Raw genomic sequence first — 18532 nt, forward strand, 5'->3', positions numbered from 1 at the left:
GGTCTTCTACGTGACGCATCATGTCCCTCCTAGTTGTTATTTTGCGGCCAGCTGCGTCGCTAAGCTCTCTTACAGTTCTGTTTTGTGCCCTCTCCCTCTCCCTGTGCAGGTGGTGCAGTGTGGCAGGTTCATCTTCAGTGGCGCCGTGTGTCTGGCTGCGGACGACGACGCCTTTCATTTGTTGACGCCTGATATTCAGTAGTCGCGCCTTTATTCCTCTCACTCGCGTGAGAAGCAGGTCGTCGTCTGGAGGACAGTTGAGCGCGTCCTTCAGACACTGCGTGTAAAAGTCTGCCGTGCTCTTCCTCCAGAAAGCCTTTTCCGCACTGTGCCTTATCAGCGTCTTCCTTATGTGTGGTTTTCCAGATGCGACCCACCATTGTGTGGTGGACGGATATTGTCGTCGCGTCTGTAAACTTTCTTCTAGTGTGAGCGCTATCTCCTGCTGTAGTTTGGCGTCACTTAGATGTTCCGTGTTAAGTTTCCACGCTGATCTTCCTCCTGATATTTTATTCGTTGGCAGCTGGAGCTTGCAAATGTAGGCACAGTGGTCGGAGAAGATCACAGGGCAGACTTCCACACGTGACACACAGGTGGCCAACTCTCTGGTCACATAAATCCTGTCAAGCCTGCTTCTTCCGCGGTTGTGGAAGTACGTGAATTCCGTTGTGTTGGGATATAATAGACGCCAAGAATCACGTAGATTCAGTTTTCTTAGCAGTTCCTGCAGCTCCATGCACAGATTAGGTACCGGGACTTGATCTTCCGGAGCAGACACGCAGTTGAAATCGCCTCCCAGCACAACATTGCTGTTGTTGCGTGGAAGGAGTGCACAAATATCTTCATTGAAGAACTGGCTTCTGGCCCTCTTGTTTTCTGTGCCTGACGGCGCATAGATGTTGACAAAGTACGTCCCAGCTATTTTGATTGCTATTCCTCGGCCGTCAGTCAGGGTCTTGATGTCCTCTGTGTCGATACCATTCCTCACCATTACAGCAGTGCCAGTTCTCGTTTCTGCGTCAATGTTCGTGAAGACGTCGCATCCCGGTACTTGTTCCAAGTCCGTGGTGACGACTTCTTGTAATATCGCTACATCGGCAGCTCGGTGCTGCAGGAACTCCGTGAGGGCGTCTATCTTCACAACCGAATTCATTTTATTGACATTGCACGTGATGACGTTATAGCCAGAGCGTTCCTGCATTTAAGCGCTATGTGGAGGCGGGGGTTGAACTTGCTGTGGGCGGTCCGGCCGTAGGACTAGGTCCTCCGGTTCGGTGGTTTGTTTTCGCGCGTTTTCGGGCGAGATGTCCGACGCTTCCCCGTCGGAGGTCTCCATCCTCTCGTCGTTTGAGCTGCTGCTGCTGCTGCGGCTTCGCCGCCTGTTACGCCGCCTTTTGGCTTTGGACGCCGGTTGCGGCTGCTCGATAGACTCCTTCGGTTCGTCGTCGGATTCCTTCAAGATGCGGGCGAGTTTGGTCACCTGCTTCTTGATGGCGATCTCGCGCGCCTCGGTGTACGAGGTGGGCGTGGACTCTGCGCTGGGCCCGGCCAGCTGGCTGCCGTGAATGACAGCCTCAGCTGACGGCTGGGCGGGCGCGGCGGCGCGCGTGACCTTCACCCGCCGGGCGGCGGGGGAGGGGGCGGCCGCCGGCTCGGCCTCCATTGTGGTCTCGTTGTCCGAGTCGGAGCTCAGGTGCCGCTTCTCCCCTGCGCTGACCGCGGCGGCCGCCGCTGGGGCCGGTGTTGCCGGCTGGGCGGCCTCGGCTGGCGCGGCAGCCACCGCTGCTTCCGCTACGGCAGGCTCGTCGTTGGCGCGCGGGCTCTGGCCCGACAAAATTCCGGCGTAACTTGCCGCCTGCTCCGCTGCGTTGTCCGCGTTTTCGCGCGGCAGCTGAGCCACCCTCTTATTTTTGGGGCAGCTGCTCCTCATGTGTTCAGTCGAACTGCAGATGGAGCACGTCGGTGGTTGTCCGCTATATTGGACAACACCTCTGTGTCCTCCTATTACAATAAACGACGGCACGTGTTTTCGTAGGACCATCCTGACGGACCTAACACCAGAGTCCACTTTATACCGGTGCCCGGTACCCCAGAAGTCTCTCGTTACAGAGAGAACCTCACCGTACAGCTTGAAGTAACGTGCAACTTCCTCATTTGGCACCTCGAAGGGAAGGTTATACACTTTTATGTTCCTCACGCCGTGTCCGGCGTACGTTATTTTTACATCGCTGACGCGGCCATCTCTGTGTTTAAATTTTCTCACACCACCGCTTACGTTTACAAGCGTCTCGCATCTCACGTCCGTTTTCAATTTCAGAAAGAGGCTAAGCAGCGTGAAATCTAGCTGCAACCCCTCTAATTCGTCCTCCTGAATTTTAAGTTCGTGAAACATCCACTCCTCTATATCGAAGGAGGACGGCCGTTCGTGTTCACGATCAAACGCGCACTGAATCGTCGTACTTGAGCGATTAAACGTTGTCATTTTTTCCGTGGAGCACTCACCAAATCGTTGAAACACGAAACACGATCGCCTACGGCGAGACGGCTACGGCTGGCGCGGCGCGGGAGCCGGCAGGCGGCGGGCGCGGGCGCGGCGCGGTGGGATGCCGGGCAGGGACGGCTCGGCGGCCGGTAATCCTCGACTACCTGGGACGCACAATAGCGAGCGGCACACGTGTTGCCAGGCGGGCAGCCAGCCAAGTACTAACCGGGCCCGATGTTGCTTAACTTCGGTGATCGGACGAGAACCGGTGTATTCAACATGGTATGGCCGTTGGCGCGCTTATACTGTAGCCGCACGACAGAAGACGCCTCTGCCTCTTCTCCCAACACACACAATCGCCGTTTTCGGTGACACATTTGACGCAGAGCACGTCCTTCCGCAACAGCTGGAGCCTCGAAGGCGGCGCGGAGTGCGCGGCGCCCGGCGTCTCAGAGGCGTCTGCCGAACTGGCGGGCGCGCCGCACCGCCACTTGCGTGAGACACGCGGCTGCTCGGTGCGCCGCCTGTCATTCGTTTCGCTTGGTGCGTGCGGCGTCCGACACTCGCGGGCGACGCATCTTGTTCCCGTTATCCGGCGGGGGGCTGTGCGGGGTGTAGCAGTGTCCTGCTGGAGGGCGCCCCCGGCATCTTCCTCACTCACCTGACACACGCCGCGCGGCTCGCGTCCAGGTATTTGCGTGATCTGTGCAGTGCATTCGCACCTCTCCCCTTCCGTCCCGACTTGTCCCGACTTTGCTCGACTGCCGCTCGCTGCCGCTCGGGTCGTGGCCCATATGACAGCACAAGCAAGAGAAACATCTGCGAGACGGCCGTGGGCCTAACGGGCGTGTCCGAGACGCCGTTTGCGGCCAGTAGACCTGTGCAAAGGTGCGAAAACAGGGACACAAGACACAGGAGGGTCGCCAAAGCATCCATCTCTTCTAGCGACGAAAGATACACTTTTGTTTACAAGTTTGCAGTCGTACACTGCTGCAAAACAATAAGCCCTGACGTATTTCAGAACATATCTGTCGGTTCATACTGTTTTGTTATCTTCAGGCACTTTTAAGAAATCTTCCTTGGCACATTCTTCTTCGAACTGAGGCAATTAATATCGAATCTTATGTTTATTACAGTCGTTTAATTTTTTTTTTTTTTTTTTTTTTTTTTTTTTTTTTTTTTTTTTTTGTGGAGAGTTGCACTGCTACGGAACAGTAGGTGACCCTGACTTACTTCAGATCACATCTGTCGATTCGTAGTGTTTCGTTATTTTCAGGGCATTCCTAGCGCGTTTAAAATGCTTAAGGAAGCACGTTTGTCACAAAAGAAAGGTAGTATGAAAAGAGGGCTGGCAGGGATAGCGGCGTAAAAAGGAGAAAATGAAGGGGAGCCAACAGCACCTTTTTTTTTTTTTTTAAACGTAATAAACTTTTATTTACAAAATAACAAATACAGTCATGAGATTCCAAGGTATTTTCAATTTCAATTTCAGTTAGTTATCGAGTCTTTTTCTTTTCTTTACTGATATGTAACTTTGTTGCAATTGTCTGTTTCATTATATTTTGTGCATTTGCAGGTTGATTTACACTGTTGCACTGATTTGTAAGTCAGTGGAGCAAGAATATTTCATTTTTCAGTTTTGTTTGCGTTTTTGTTAAATTTTATGGGTTATTGATTCAAACACTTCTAAGTTCTTTACTTTAGGTCGAGTTTTGGTCTGGTGCCATTATGTGGCTTGTAACTATTATTAGAGATGTCTTATTGGCTAAGGCTTACATTTAAGAGACAAAGGACAATGACAAATATGTATGAATGAATATTATATATATATAGCGAGGTGTCCACGAGATGGTGGTTGAGGGGAAGAGAGCGAGAGAGGGCGAGAGAGAGAAATAGAGAGACAGAGAGAGAGAGAGAGAGAGAGAGAGAGAGAGAGAGAGAGTGAGAGGGCGATATGGAACACATTTGAAACATAATTAAAAGTGGACAACTATATTCTAGATAAGCTTAACATGATTAAAAGGGATTGAATATAGATGTTTCTTTTGTTATTCTACTCCCATAGTCATCTTCGGCGTAGTGATGTTTCGCACATTTTTAAGAACGCTACCTGGATATGCCCTATATGTGTAGCCGTAGCACTGCGGACACTGTTGTTGCACTGCACAAATTTTACACCGAACTCACATTTAACACACAACACTTTGGGGGTGTTGGAGGGTCTCTGCATCGGTGACGACGGAGGCGCGGAGGACTAGGGGGGGGCGTGGCGGCAGCGGTGTCGGCGGCGTCGGCGGCGCCGGCGGCGTCGGCGGCGTCGGCGGTGGCGGCGGCGTCGGTCATGGCGTGTGGGGACGGAGGGCGTCCTTGAAGGCGGCGTCCAGCCCTATCTGTAGGTAGTTCTGGAACGTCTGCCTGTAGTTGTTTTTCCGCTTGGCTCGCTTGTGTTCCTCCCAGAGATCGGTGAGGAACTGCACTCCGTCCGTTTGTTTTTTCGCGATTATGGCGTGCGCTGTCATCGCGAACGTCCACATGGTCGCGACGCGTTTGGGACGTGGAAAACAATTTGCAGCCGGGATGGTGAGGGCTGTGGCTTCTATAGTTCGGTGGTCCGCCCTGTTCATGAGTGCCACCATTTTCCTGCACGTCTCCCATATTGCCTGACTTGTCGGACATGTGAAGCGGTGTTCCACGGTGTCGATCTCGTTGCACGCTTCGCAGTGCGGCGACTCGCGCATGCCGATGCGCGCTAGCCGCTCGTTCGTGGGTATCTTGTTGTGTACGACTTTGTACCACGTGTCTCTAGCTTCCGGAGGTATGGCTTTCTCAGAGAGATTCTTCCAGACTTGTGGCCAGTCGTGGTCTGGAAGATTCGTCTCTGTTCTGCTTCTTCCTTGTTTGCCTCTCAGTGCACGATAGATTTTCGCTGCAGTTCTCATCTCTTTCACTGCTAGCGTGGATGAGATGTAGCTACTGTCCATTACTATCTGCTTCAAGTAGCGCATCTTGTAGGGTATTCTACTGACATCTACCGGCGCTTCCCCGGAATCGGGTCTGTGTTCTTTCAGTAGAGACGACGTGGTACAGTCTACACTTCTGTCCTCCATTTGTAGAGCTCGGTGGAGCAACAGTGCCGCGCATTTTCTCGTGACATCTATCAGGCCCAGCCCCCCTTCTTCTCTAGGGAGAGTGCTGGTGGCTTGCGACACTTTGAGAATTTCCCGCCTCCACAGCAGGTAGTATACAGCGCTTCCTATAGACTTCCCTATTTCTGTTGGTACGTTCATGACTTGTGCCATGTACCAAGCCTTCGCCAGGATCGTTTCGTTGATCAGCTGTGCTTTCTGATCCAACGTCAGGTTTCTGTTGGCGTGTGTCCTGACGAGTCCTCTCGTGGTGTTCAGGATGTTCCGCCAGTTCTCTGCGGCCATTTTGAGTGGGCAGGCCTGCAGCTGAACACCTAGAACTTTATATTTGTCGGTCACCTGGTACCATGGTCTGGCCTCTCTCAGTTTCCCGTTCCCTATCGGGACGAGCACGGTTTTTTTGGGGTTGGTTTTGGCCCCAGATGCCTTCCCAAAAGACTCTATTATTGGGAGGACTTTGTCGATGTCCTCTTTACCGTCCACGAAAATGCTCAAGTCATCGGCATATGCCATACATGTCACGTTTATATCGTTCAGCTTGTAGCCGTTGACGGAGGCAGCGAGTTTCCTGAGGACTGGGTCGAGGGCTACTGTGAATAGTGCCATCGACAGTGGGCACCCTTGCCTCACAGATTTCCCCAGTTTTATTGGCGTAGATGTCCAGCCATTTACAGTAACTCTTGACGTGGCATTTGTTAACATGTTTTTGATGACTTGAGCGAATTCGGAGCCAAAACCCAGTCTTGCCAAGGTCTTCAGCAGGTACCGGTGACCGATCCTGTCGAAGGCCTTTTGGAAGTCTATAGAGATGATCGCTGCAGTCGCTCTGTTGGATGCGGCGTGGGCTATAACGTCTCTGTACGTGCAGACGGCGTCGAAAATGTTTCTGCCTAACACTGCACATGTCTGCCATGGGCTGATTGCTTTTTTGAGGGCGAGCTTCATATTTTCCGCGACGCATTTCGCTACGAGCTTGTAGTCCGCATTTAGGAGGGTAATTGGGCGGAAGTCTGTTAACGTTTTTGGCGCCTTATTTTTCGGTACCAGAGTGATGGTCCCTTCCAGGAACGGAGGTGGTATCTCCTTCCCGTCCAGAATTTCGTTCACAATTTCTGTTATTATTCCACCTACTTTGTCCCAGCAGGTGGCGTAGAATTCTGACGGTAATCCGTCCGCTCCTGGAGCTTTGCCGTTGGCGCAGGTTTTGAGGACGGCTCTCACTTCATCCTCTGACACAGCTTCCGTCAGCAAAGCGCGATCGGTGTCGTTCAGCCGTCTGCGCGTTCCTTGTAGTAGTTTTGCTGTTTCTGCGTCATCTGGTTCCTCTGCCTTGAAGAGATCAGAGAAGTGGTCTTCTACGTGACGCATCATGTCCCTCCTAGTTGTTATTTTGCGGCCAGCTGCGTCGCTAAGCTCTCTTACAGTTCTGTTTTGTGCCCTCTCCCTCTCCCTGTGCAGGTGGTGCAGTGTGGCAGGTTCATCTTCAGTGGCGCCGTGTGTCTGGCTGCGGACGACGACGCCTTTCATTTGTTGACGCCTGATATTCAGTAGTCGCGCCTTTATTCCTCTCACTCGCGTGAGAAGCAGGTCGTCGTCTGGAGGACAGTTGAGCGCGTCCTTCAGACACTGCGTGTAAAAGTCTGCCGTGCTCTTCCTCCAGAAAGCCTTTTCCGCACTGTGCCTTATCAGCGTCTTCCTTATGTGTGGTTTTCCAGATGCGACCCACCATTGTGTGGTGGACGGATATTGTCGTCGCGTCTGTAAACTTTCTTCTAGTGTGAGCGCTATCTCCTGCTGTAGTTTGGCGTCACTTAGATGTTCCGTGTTAAGTTTCCACGCTGATCTTCCTCCTGATATTTTATTCGTTGGCAGCTGGAGCTTGCAAATGTAGGCACAGTGGTCGGAGAAGATCACAGGGCAGACTTCCACACGTGACACACAGGTGGCCAACTCTCTGGTCACATAAATCCTGTCAAGCCTGCTTCTTCCGCGGTTGTGGAAGTACGTGAATTCCGTTGTGTTGGGATATAATAGACGCCAAGAATCACGTAGATTCAGTTTTCTTAGCAGTTCCTGCAGCTCCATGCACAGATTAGGTACCGGGACTTGATCTTCCGGAGCAGACACGCAGTTGAAATCGCCTCCCAGCACAACATTGCTGTTGTTGCGTGGAAGGAGTGCACAAATATCTTCATTGAAGAACTGGCTTCTGGCCCTCTTGTTTTCTGTGCCTGACGGCGCATAGATGTTGACAAAGTACGTCCCAGCTATTTTGATTGCTATTCCTCGGCCGTCAGTCAGGGTCTTGATGTCCTCTGTGTCGATACCATTCCTCACCATTACAGCAGTGCCAGTTCTCGTTTCTGCGTCAATGTTCGTGAAGACGTCGCATCCCGGTACTTGTTCCAAGTCCGTGGTGACGACTTCTTGTAATATCGCTACATCGGCAGCTCGGTGCTGCAGGAACTCCGTGAGGGCGTCTATCTTCACAACCGAATTCATTTTATTGACATTGCACGTGATGACGTTATAGCCAGAGCGTTCCTGCATTTAAGCGCTATGTGGAGGCGGGGGTTGAACTTGCTGTGGGCGGTCCGGCCGTAGGACTAGGTCCTCCGGTTCGGTGGTTTGTTTTCGCGCGTTTTCGGGCGAGATGTCCGACGCTTCCCCGTCGGAGGTCTCCATCCTCTCGTCGTTTGAGCTGCTGCTGCTTCGCCGCCTGTTACGCCGCCTTTTGGCTTTGGACGCCGGTTGCGGCTGCTCGATAGACTCCTTCGGTTCGTCGTCGGATTCCTTCAAGATGCGGGCGAGTTTGGTCACCTGCTTCTTGATGGCGATCTCGCGCGCCTCGGTGTACGAGGTGGGCGTGGACTCTGCGCTGGGCCCGGCCAGCTGGCTGCCGTGAATGACAGCCTCAGCTGACGGCTGGGCGGGCGCGGCGGCGCGCGTGACCTTCACCCGCCGGGCGGCGGGGGAGGGGGCGGCCGCCGGCTCGGCCTCCATTGTGGTCTCGTTGTCCGAGTCGGAGCTCAGGTGCCGCTTCTCCCCTGCGCTGACCGCGGCGGCCGCCGCTGGGGCCGGTGTTGCCGGCTGGGCGGCCTCGGCTGGCGCGGCAGCCACCGCTGCTTCCGCTACGGCAGGCTCGTCGTTGGCGCGCGGGCTCTGGCCCGACAAAATTCCGGCGTAACTTGCCGCCTGCTCCGCTGCGTTGTCCGCGTTTTCGCGCGGCAGCTGAGCCACCCTCTTATTTTTGGGGCAGCTGCTCCTCATGTGTTCAGTCGAACTGCAGATGGAGCACGTCGGTGGTTGTCCGCTATATTGGACAACACCTCTGTGTCCTCCTATTACAATAAACGACGGCACGTGTTTTCGTAGGACCATCCTGACGGACCTAACACCAGAGTCCACTTTATACCGGTGCCCGGTACCCCAGAAGTCTCTCGTTACAGAGAGAACCTCACCGTACAGCTTGAAGTAACGTGCAACTTCCTCATTTGGCACCTCGAAGGGAAGGTTATACACTTTTATGTTCCTCACGCCGTGTCCGGCGTACGTTATTTTTACATCGCTGACGCGGCCATCTCTGTGTTTAAATTTTCTCACACCACCGCTTACGTTTACAAGCGTCTCGCATCTCACGTCCGTTTTCAATTTCAGAAAGAGGCTAAGCAGCGTGAAATCTAGCTGCAACCCCTCTAATTCGTCCTCCTGAATTTTAAGTTCGTGAAACATCCACTCCTCTATATCGAAGGAGGACGGCCGTTCGTGTTCACGATCAAACGCGCACTGAATCGTCGTACTTGAGCGATTAAACGTTGTCATTTTTTCCGTGGAGCACTCACCAAATCGTTGAAACACGAAACACGATCGCCTACGGCGAGACGGCTACGGCTGGCGCGGCGCGGGAGCCGGCAGGCGGCGGGCGCGGGCGCGGCGCGGTGGGATGCCGGGCAGGGACGGCTCGGCGGCCGGTAATCCTCGACTACCTGGGACGCACAATAGCGAGCGGCACACGTGTTGCCAGGCGGGCAGCCAGCCAAGTACTAACCGGGCCCGATGTTGCTTAACTTCGGTGATCGGACGAGAACCGGTGTATTCAACATGGTATGGCCGTTGGCGCGCTTATACTGTAGCCGCACGACAGAAGACGCCTCTGCCTCTTCTCCCAACACACACAATCGCCGTTTTCGGTGACACATTTGACGCAGAGCACGTCCTTCCGCAACAGCTGGAGCCTCGAAGGCGGCGCGGAGTGCGCGGCGCCCGGCGTCTCAGAGGCGTCTGCCGAACTGGCGGGCGCGCCGCACCGCCACTTGCGTGAGACACGCGGCTGCTCGGTGCGCCGCCTGTCATTCGTTTCGCTTGGTGCGTGCGGCGTCCGACACTCGCGGGCGACGCATCTTGTTCCCGTTATCCGGCGGGGGGCTGTGCGGGGTGTAGCAGTGTCCTGCTGGAGGGCGCCCCCGGCATCTTCCTCACTCACCTGACACACGCCGCGCGGCTCGCGTCCAGGTATTTGCGTGATCTGTGCAGTGCATTCGCACCTCTCCCCTTCCGTCCCGACTTGTCCCGACTTTGCTCGACTGCCGCTCGCTGCCGCTCGGGTCGTGGCCCATATGACAGCACAAGCAAGAGAAACATCTGCGAGACGGCCGTGGGCCTAACGGGCGTGTCCGAGACGCCGTTTGCGGCCAGTAGACCTGTGCAAAGGTGCGAAAACAGGGACACAAGACACAGGAGGGTCGCCAAAGCATCCATCTCTTCTAGCGACGAAAGATACACTTTTGTTTACAAGTTTGCAGTCGTACACTGCTGCAAAACAATAAGCCCTGACGTATTTCAGAACATATCTGTCGGTTCATACTGTTTTGTTATCTTCAGGCACTTTTAAGAAATCTTCCTTGGCACATTCTTCTTCGAACTGAGGCAATTAATATCGAATCTTATGTTTATTACAGTCGTTTAATTTTTTTTTTTTTTTTTTTTTTTTTGTGGAGAGTTGCACTGCTACGGAACAGTAGGTGACCCTGACTTACTTCAGATCACATCTGTCGATTCGTAGTGTTTCGTTATTTTCAGGGCATTCCTAGCGCGTTTAAAATGCTTAAGGAAGCACGTTTGTCACAAAAGAAAGGTAGTATGAAAAGAGGGCTGGCAGGGATAGCGGCGTAAAAAGGAGAAAATGAAGGGGAGCCAACAGCACCTTTTTTTTTTTTTTTAAACGTAATAAACTTTTATTTACAAAATAACAAATACAGTCATGAGATTCCAAGGTATTTTCAATTTCAATTTCAGTTAGTTATCGAGTCTTTTTCTTTTCTTTACTGATATGTAACTTTGTTGCAATTGTCTGTTTCATTATATTTTGTGCATTTGCAGGTTGATTTACACTGTTGCACTGATTTGTAAGTCAGTGGAGCAAGAATATTTCATTTTTCAGTTTTGTTTGCGTTTTTGTTAAATTTTATGGGTTATTGATTCAAACACTTCTAAGTTCTTTACTTTAGGTCGAGTTTTGGTCTGGTGCCATTATGTGGCTTGTAACTATTATTAGAGATGTCTTATTGGCTAAGGCTTACATTTAAGAGACAAAGGACAATGACAAATATGTATGAATGAATATTATATATATATAGCGAGGTGTCCACGAGATGGTGGTTGAGGGGAAGAGAGCGAGAGAGGGCGAGAGAGAGAAATAGAGAGACAGAGAGAGAGAGAGAGAGAGAGAGAGAGAGAGAGAGAGAGTGAGAGGGCGATATGGAACACATTTGAAACATAATTAAAAGTGGACAACTATATTCTAGATAAGCTTAACATGATTAAAAGGGATTGAATATAGATGTTTCTTTTGTTATTCTACTCACATAGTCATCTTCGGCGTAGTGATGTTTCGCACATTTTTAAGAACGCTACCTGGATATGCCCTATATGTGTAGCCGTAGCACTGCGGACACTGTTGTTGCACTGCACAAATTTTACACCGAACTCACATTTAACACACAACACTTTGGGGGTGTTGGAGGGTCTCTGCATCGGTGACGACGGAGGCGCGGAGGACTAGGGGGGGGCGTGGCGGCAGCGGTGTCGGCGGCGTCGGCGGCGCCGGCGGCGTCGGCGGCGTCGGCGGTGGCGGCGGCGTCGGTCATGGCGTGTGGGGACGGAGGGCGTCCTTGAAGGCGGCGTCCAGCCCTATCTGTAGGTAGTTCTGGAACGTCTGCCTGTAGTTGTTTTTCCGCTTGGCTCGCTTGTGTTCCTCCCAGAGATCGGTGAGGAACTGCACTCCGTCCGTTTGTTTTTTCGCGATTATGGCGTGCGCTGTCATCGCGAACGTCCACATGGTCGCGACGCGTTTGGGACGTGGAAAACAATTTGCAGCCGGGATGGTGAGGGCTGTGGCTTCTATAGTTCGGTGGTCCGCCCTGTTCATGAGTGCCACCATTTTCCTGCACGTCTCCCATATTGCCTGACTTGTCGGACATGTGAAGCGGTGTTCCACGGTGTCGATCTCGTTGCACGCTTCGCAGTGCGGCGACTCGCGCATGCCGATGCGCGCTAGCTGCTCGTTCGTGGGTATCTTGTTGTGTACGACTTTGTACCACGTGTCTCTAGCTTCCGGAGGTATGGCTTTCTCAGAGAGATTCTTCCAGACTTGTGGCCAGTCGTGGTCTGGAAGATTCGTCTCTGTTCTGCTTCTTCCTTGTTTGCCTCTCAGTGCACGATAGATTTTCGCTGCAGTTCTCATCTCTTTCACTGCTAGCGTGGATGAGATGTAGCTACTGTCCATTACTATCTGCTTCAAGTAGCGCATCTTGTAGGGTATTCTACTGACATCTACCGGCGCTTCCCCGGAATCGGGTCTGTGTTCTTTCAGTAGAGACGACGTGGTACAGTCTACACTTCTGTCCTCCATTTGTAGAGCTCGGTGGAGCAACAGTGCCGCGCATTTTCTCGTGACATCTATCAGGCCCAGCCCCCCTTCTTCTCTAGGGAGAGTGCTGGTGGCTTGCGACACTTTGAGAATTTCCCGCCTCCACAGCAGGTAGTATACAGCGCTTCCTATAGACTTCCCTATTTCTGTTGGTACGTTCATGACTTGTGCCATGTACCAAGCCTTCGCCAGGATCGTTTCGTTGATCAGCTGTGCTTTCTGATCCAACGTCAGGTTTCTGTTGGCGTGTGTCCTGACGAGTCCTCTCGTGGTGTTCAGGATGTTCCGCCAGTTCTCTGCGGCCATTTTGAGTGGGCAGGCCTGCAGCTGAACACCTAGAACTTTATATTTGTCGGTCACCTGGTACCATGGTCTGGCCTCTCTCAGTTTCCCGTTCCCTATCGGGACGAGCACGGTTTTTTTGGGGTTGGTTTTGGCCCCAGATGCCTTCCCAAAAGACTCTATTATTGGGAGGACTTTGTCGATGTCCTCTTTACCGTCCACGAAAATGCTCAAGTCATCGGCATATGCCATACATGTCACGTTTATATCGTTCAGCTTGTAGCCGTTGACGGAGGCAGCGAGTTTCCTGAGGACTGGGTCGAGGGCTACTGTGAATAGTGCCATCGACAGTGGGCACCCTTGCCTCACAGATTTCCCCAGTTTTATTGGCGTAGATGTCCAGCCATTTACAGTAACTCTTGACGTGGCATTTGTTAACATGTTTTTGATGACTTGAGCGAATTCGGAGCCAAAACCCAGTCTTGCCAAGGTCTTCAGCAGGTACCGGTGACCGATCCTGTCGAAGGCCTTTTGGAAGTCTATAGAGATGATCGCTGCAGTCGCTCTGTTGGATGCGGCGTGGGCTATAACGTCTCTGTACGTGCAGACGGCGTCGAAAATGTTTCTGCCTAACACTGCACATGTCTGCCATGGGCTGATTGCTTTTTTGAGGGCGAGCTTCATATTTTCCGCGACGCATTTCGCTACGAGCTTGTAGTCCGCATTTAGGAGGGTAATTGGGCGGAAGTCTGTTAACGTTTTTGGCGCCTTATTTTTCGGTACCAGAGTGATGGTCCCTTCCAGGAACGGAGGTGGTATCTCCTTCCCGTCCAGAATTTCGTTCACAATTTCTGTTATTATTCCACCTACTTTGTCCCAGCAGGTGGCGTAGAATTCTGACGGTAATCCGTCCGCTCCTGGAGCTTTGCCGTTGGCGCAGGTTTTGAGGACGGCTCTCACTTCATCCTCTGACACAGCTTCCGTCAGCAAAGCGCGATCGGTGTCGTTCAGCCGTCTGCGCGTTCCTTGTAGTAGTTTTGCTGTTTCTGCGTCATCTGGTTCCTCTGCCTTGAAGAGATCAGAGAAGTGGTCTTCTACGTGACGCATCATGTCCCTCCTAGTTGTTATTTTGCGGCCAGCTGCGTCGCTAAGCTCTCTTACAGTTCTGTTTTGTGCCCTCTCCCTCTCCCTGTGCAGGTGGTGCAGTGTGGCAGGTTCATCTTCAGTGGCGCCGTGTGTCTGGCTGCGGACGACGACGCCTTTCATTTGTTGACGCCTGATATTCAGTAGTCGCGCCTTTATTCCTCTCACTCGCGTGAGAAGCAGGTCGTCGTCTGGAGGACAGTTGAGCGCGTCCTTCAGACACTGCGTGTAAAAGTCTGCCGTGCTCTTCCTCCAGAAAGCCTTTTCCGCACTGTGCCTTATCAGCGTCTTCCTTATGTGTGGTTTTCCAGATGCGACCCACCATTGTGTGGTGGACGGATATTGTCGTCGCGTCTGTAAACTTTCTTCTAGTGTGAGCGCTATCTCCTGCTGTAGTTTGGCGTCACTTAGATGTTCCGTGTTAAGTTTCCACGCTGATCTTCCTCCTGATATTTTATTCGTTGGCAGCTGGAGCTTGCAAATGTAGGCACAGTGGTCGGAGAAGATCACAGGGCAGACTTCCACACGTGACACACAGGTGGCCAACTCTCTGGTCACATAAATCCTGTCAAGCCTGCTTCTTCCGCGGTTGTGGAAGTACGTGAATTCCGTTGTGTTGGGATATAATAGACGCCAAGAATCACGTAGATTCAGTTTTCTTAGCAGTTCCTGCAGCTCCATGCACAGATTAGGTACCGGGACTTGATCTTCCGGAGCAGACACGCAGTTGAAATCGCCTCCCAGCACAACATTGCTGTTGTTGCGTGGAAGGAGTGCACAAATATCTTCATTGAAGAACTGGCTTCTGGCCCTCTTGTTTTCTGTGCCTGACGGCGCATAGATGTTGACAAAGTACGTCCCAGCTATTTTGATTGCTATTCCTCGGCCGTCAGTCAGGGTCTTGATGTCCTCTGTGTCGATACCATTCCTCACCATTACAGCAGTGCCAGTTCTCGTTTCTGCGTCAATGTTCGTGAAGACGTCGCATCCCGGTACTTGTTCCAAGTCCGTGGTGACGACTTCTTGTAATATCGCTACATCGGCAGCTCGGTGCTGCAGGAACTCCGTGAGGGCGTCTATCTTCACAACCGAATTCATTTTATTGACATTGCACGTGATGACGTTATAGCCAGAGCGTTCCTGCATTTAAGCGCTATGTGGAGGCGGGGGTTGAACTTGCTGTGGGCGGTCCGGCCGTAGGACTAGGTCCTCCGGTTCGGTGGTTTGTTTTCGCGCGTTTTCGGGCGAGATGTCCGACGCTTCCCCGTCGGAGGTCTCCATCCTCTCGTCGTTTGAGCTGCTGCTGCTGCTGCGGCTTCGCCGCCTGTTACGCCGCCTTTTGGCTTTGGACGCCGGTTGCGGCTGCTCGATAGACTCCTTCGGTTCGTCGTCGGATTCCTTCAAGATGCGGGCGAGTTTGGTCACCTGCTTCTTGATGGCGATCTCGCGCGCCTCGGTGTACGAGGTGGGCGTGGACTCTGCGCTGGGCCCGGCCAGCTGGCTGCCGTGAATGACAGCCTCAGCTGACGGCTGGGCGGGCGCGGCGGCGCGCGTGACCTTCACCCGCCGGGCGGCGGGGGAGGGGGCGGCCGCCGGCTCGGCCTCCATTGTGGTCTCGTTGTCCGAGTCGGAGCTCAGGTGCCGCTTCTCCCCTGCGCTGACCGCGGCGGCCGCCGCTGGGGCCGGTGTTGCCGGCTGGGCGGCCTCGGCTGGCGCGGCAGCCACCGCTGCTTCCGCTACGGCAGGCTCGTCGTTGGCGCGCGGGCTCTGGCCCGACAAAATTCCGGCGTAACTTGCCGCCTGCTCCGCTGCGTTGTCCGCGTTTTCGCGCGGCAGCTGAGCCACCCTCTTATTTTTGGGGCAGCTGCTCCTCATGTGTTCAGTCGAACTGCAGATGGAGCACGTCGGTGGTTGTCCGCTATATTGGACAACACCTCTGTGTCCTCCTATTACAATAAACGACGGCACGTGTTTTCGTAGGACCATCCTGACGGACCTAACACCAGAGTCCACTTTATACCGGTGCCCGGTACCCCAGAAGTCTCTCGTTACAGAGAGAACCTCACCGTACAGCTTGAAGTAACGTGCAACTTCCTCATTTGGCACCTCGAAGGGAAGGTTATACACTTTTATGTTCCTCACGCCGTGTCCGGCGTACGTTATTTTTACATCGCTGACGCGGCCATCTCTGTGTTTAAATTTTCTCACACCACCGCTTACGTTTACAAGCGTCTCGCATCTCACGTCCGTTTTCAATTTCAGAAAGAGGCTAAGCAGCGTGAAATCTAGCTGCAACCCCTCTAATTCGTCCTCCTGAATTTTAAGTTCGTGAAACATCCACTCCTCTATATCGAAGGAGGACGGCCGTTCGTGTTCACGATCAAACGCGCACTGAATCGTCGTACTTGAGCGATTAAACGTTGTCATTTTTTCCGTGGAGCACTCACCAAATCGTTGAAACACGAAACACGATCGCCTACGGCGAGACGGCTACGGCTGGCGCGGCGCGGGAGCCGGCAGGCGGCGGGCGCGGGCGCGGCGCGGTGGGATGCCGGGCAGGGACGGCTCGGCGGCCGGTAATCCTCGACTACCTGGGACGCACAATAGCGAGCGGCACACGTGTTGCCAGGCGGGCAGCCAGCCAAGTACTAACCGGGCCCGATGTTGCTTAACTTCGGTGATCGGACGAGAACCGGTGTATTCAACATGGTATGGCCGTTGGCGCGCTTATACTGTAGCCGCACGACAGAAGACGCCTCTGCCTCTTCTCCCAACACACACAATCGCCGTTTTCGGTGACACATTTGACGCAGAGCACGTCCTTCCGCAACAGCTGGAGCCTCGAAGGCGGCGCGGAGTGCGCGGCGCCCGGCGTCTCAGAGGCGTCTGCCGAACTGGCGGGCGCGCCGCACCGCCACTTGCGTGAGACACGCGGCTGCTCGGTGCGCCGCCTGTCATTCGTTTCGCTTGGTGCGTGCGGCGTCCGACACTCGCGGGCGACGCATCTTGTTCCCGTTATCCGGCGGGGGGCTGTGCGGGGTGTAGCAGTGTCCTGCTGGAGGGCGCCCCCGGCATCTTCCTCACTCACCTGACACACGCCGCGCGGCTCGCGTCCAGGTATTTGCGTGATCTGTGCAGTGCATTCGCACCTCTCCCCTTCCGTCCCGACTTGTCCCGACTTTGCTCGACTGCCGCTCGCTGCCGCTCGGGTCGTGGCCCATATGACAGCACAAGCAAGAGAAACATCTGCGAGACGGCCGTGGGCCTAACGGGCGTGTCCGAGACGCCGTTTGCGGCCAGTAGACCTGTGCAAAGGTGCGAAAACAGGGACACAAGACACAGGAGGGTCGCCAAAGCATCCATCTCTTCTAGCGACGAAAGATACACTTTTGTTTACAAGTTTGCAGTCGTACACTGCTGCAAAACAATAAGCCCTGACGTATTTCAGAACATATCTGTCGGTTCATACTGTTTTGTTATCTTCAGGCACTTTTAAGAAATCTTCCTTGGCACATTCTTCTTCGAACTGAGGCAATTAATATCGAATCTTATGTTTATTACAGTCGTTTAATTTTTTTTTTTTTTTTTTTTTTTTTGTGGAGAGTTGCACTGCTACGGAACAGTAGGTGACCCTGACTTACTTCAGATCACATCTGTCGATTCGTAGTGTTTCGTTATTTTCAGGGCATTCCTAGCGCGTTTAAAATGCTTAAGGAAGCACGTTTGTCACAAAAGAAAGGTAGTATGAAAAGAGGGCTGGCAGGGATAGCGGCGTAAAAAGGAGAAAATGAAGGGGAGCCAACAGCACCTTTTTTTTTTTTTTTAAACGTAATAAACTTTTATTTACAAAATAACAAATACAGTCATGAGATTCCAAGGTATTTTCAATTTCAATTTCAGTTAGTTATCGAGTCTTTTTCTTTTCTTTACTGATATGTAACTTTGTTGCAATTGTCTGTTTCATTATATTTTGTGCATTTGCAGGTTGATTTACACTGTTGCACTGATTTGTAAGTCAGTGGAGCAAGAATATTTCATTTTTCAGTTTTGTTTGCGTTTTTGTTAAATTTTATGGGTTATTGATTCAAACACTTCTAAGTTCTTTACTTTAGGTCGAGTTTTGGTCTGGTGCCATTATGTGGCTTGTAACTATTATTAGAGATGTCTTATTGGCTAAGGCTTACATTTAAGAGACAAAGGACAATGACAAATATGTATGAATGAATATTATATATATATAGCGAGGTGTCCACGAGATGGTGGTTGAGGGGAAGAGAGCGAGAGAGGGCGAGAGAGAGAAATAGAGAGACAGAGAGAGAGAGAGAGAGAGAGAGAGAGAGAGAGAGAGAGAGAGTGAGAGGGCGATATGGAACACATTTGAAACATAATTAAAAGTGGACAACTATATTCTAGATAAGCTTAACATGATTAAAAGGGATTGAATATAGATGTTTCTTTTGTTATTCTACTCACATAGTCATCTTCGGCGTAGTGATGTTTCGCACATTTTTAAGAACGCTACCTGGATATGCCCTATATGTGTAGCCGTAG

General features: G+C 52.4%; 3 pseudogenes; all 3 read right to left on the minus strand.

Annotated features, from left to right (window-relative positions):
- Positions 1-2660: 2660 nt before the first annotated feature.
- On the minus strand, positions 2661-2778 carry LOC124582973 (annotated as a pseudogene).
- Positions 2779-9628: 6850 nt separating this feature from the next.
- Positions 9629-9746, minus strand: LOC124582975 (annotated as a pseudogene).
- Positions 9747-16586: 6840 nt separating this feature from the next.
- Positions 16587-16704, minus strand: LOC124582976 (annotated as a pseudogene).
- Between the last annotated feature and the right edge of the window lie 1828 nt (positions 16705-18532).

Source organism: Schistocerca americana, unplaced genomic scaffold, assembly GCF_021461395.2.
Source record: "Schistocerca americana isolate TAMUIC-IGC-003095 unplaced genomic scaffold, iqSchAmer2.1 HiC_scaffold_431, whole genome shotgun sequence".
Classification (NCBI taxonomy): Eukaryota; Metazoa; Arthropoda; class Insecta; order Orthoptera; family Acrididae; genus Schistocerca; species Schistocerca americana.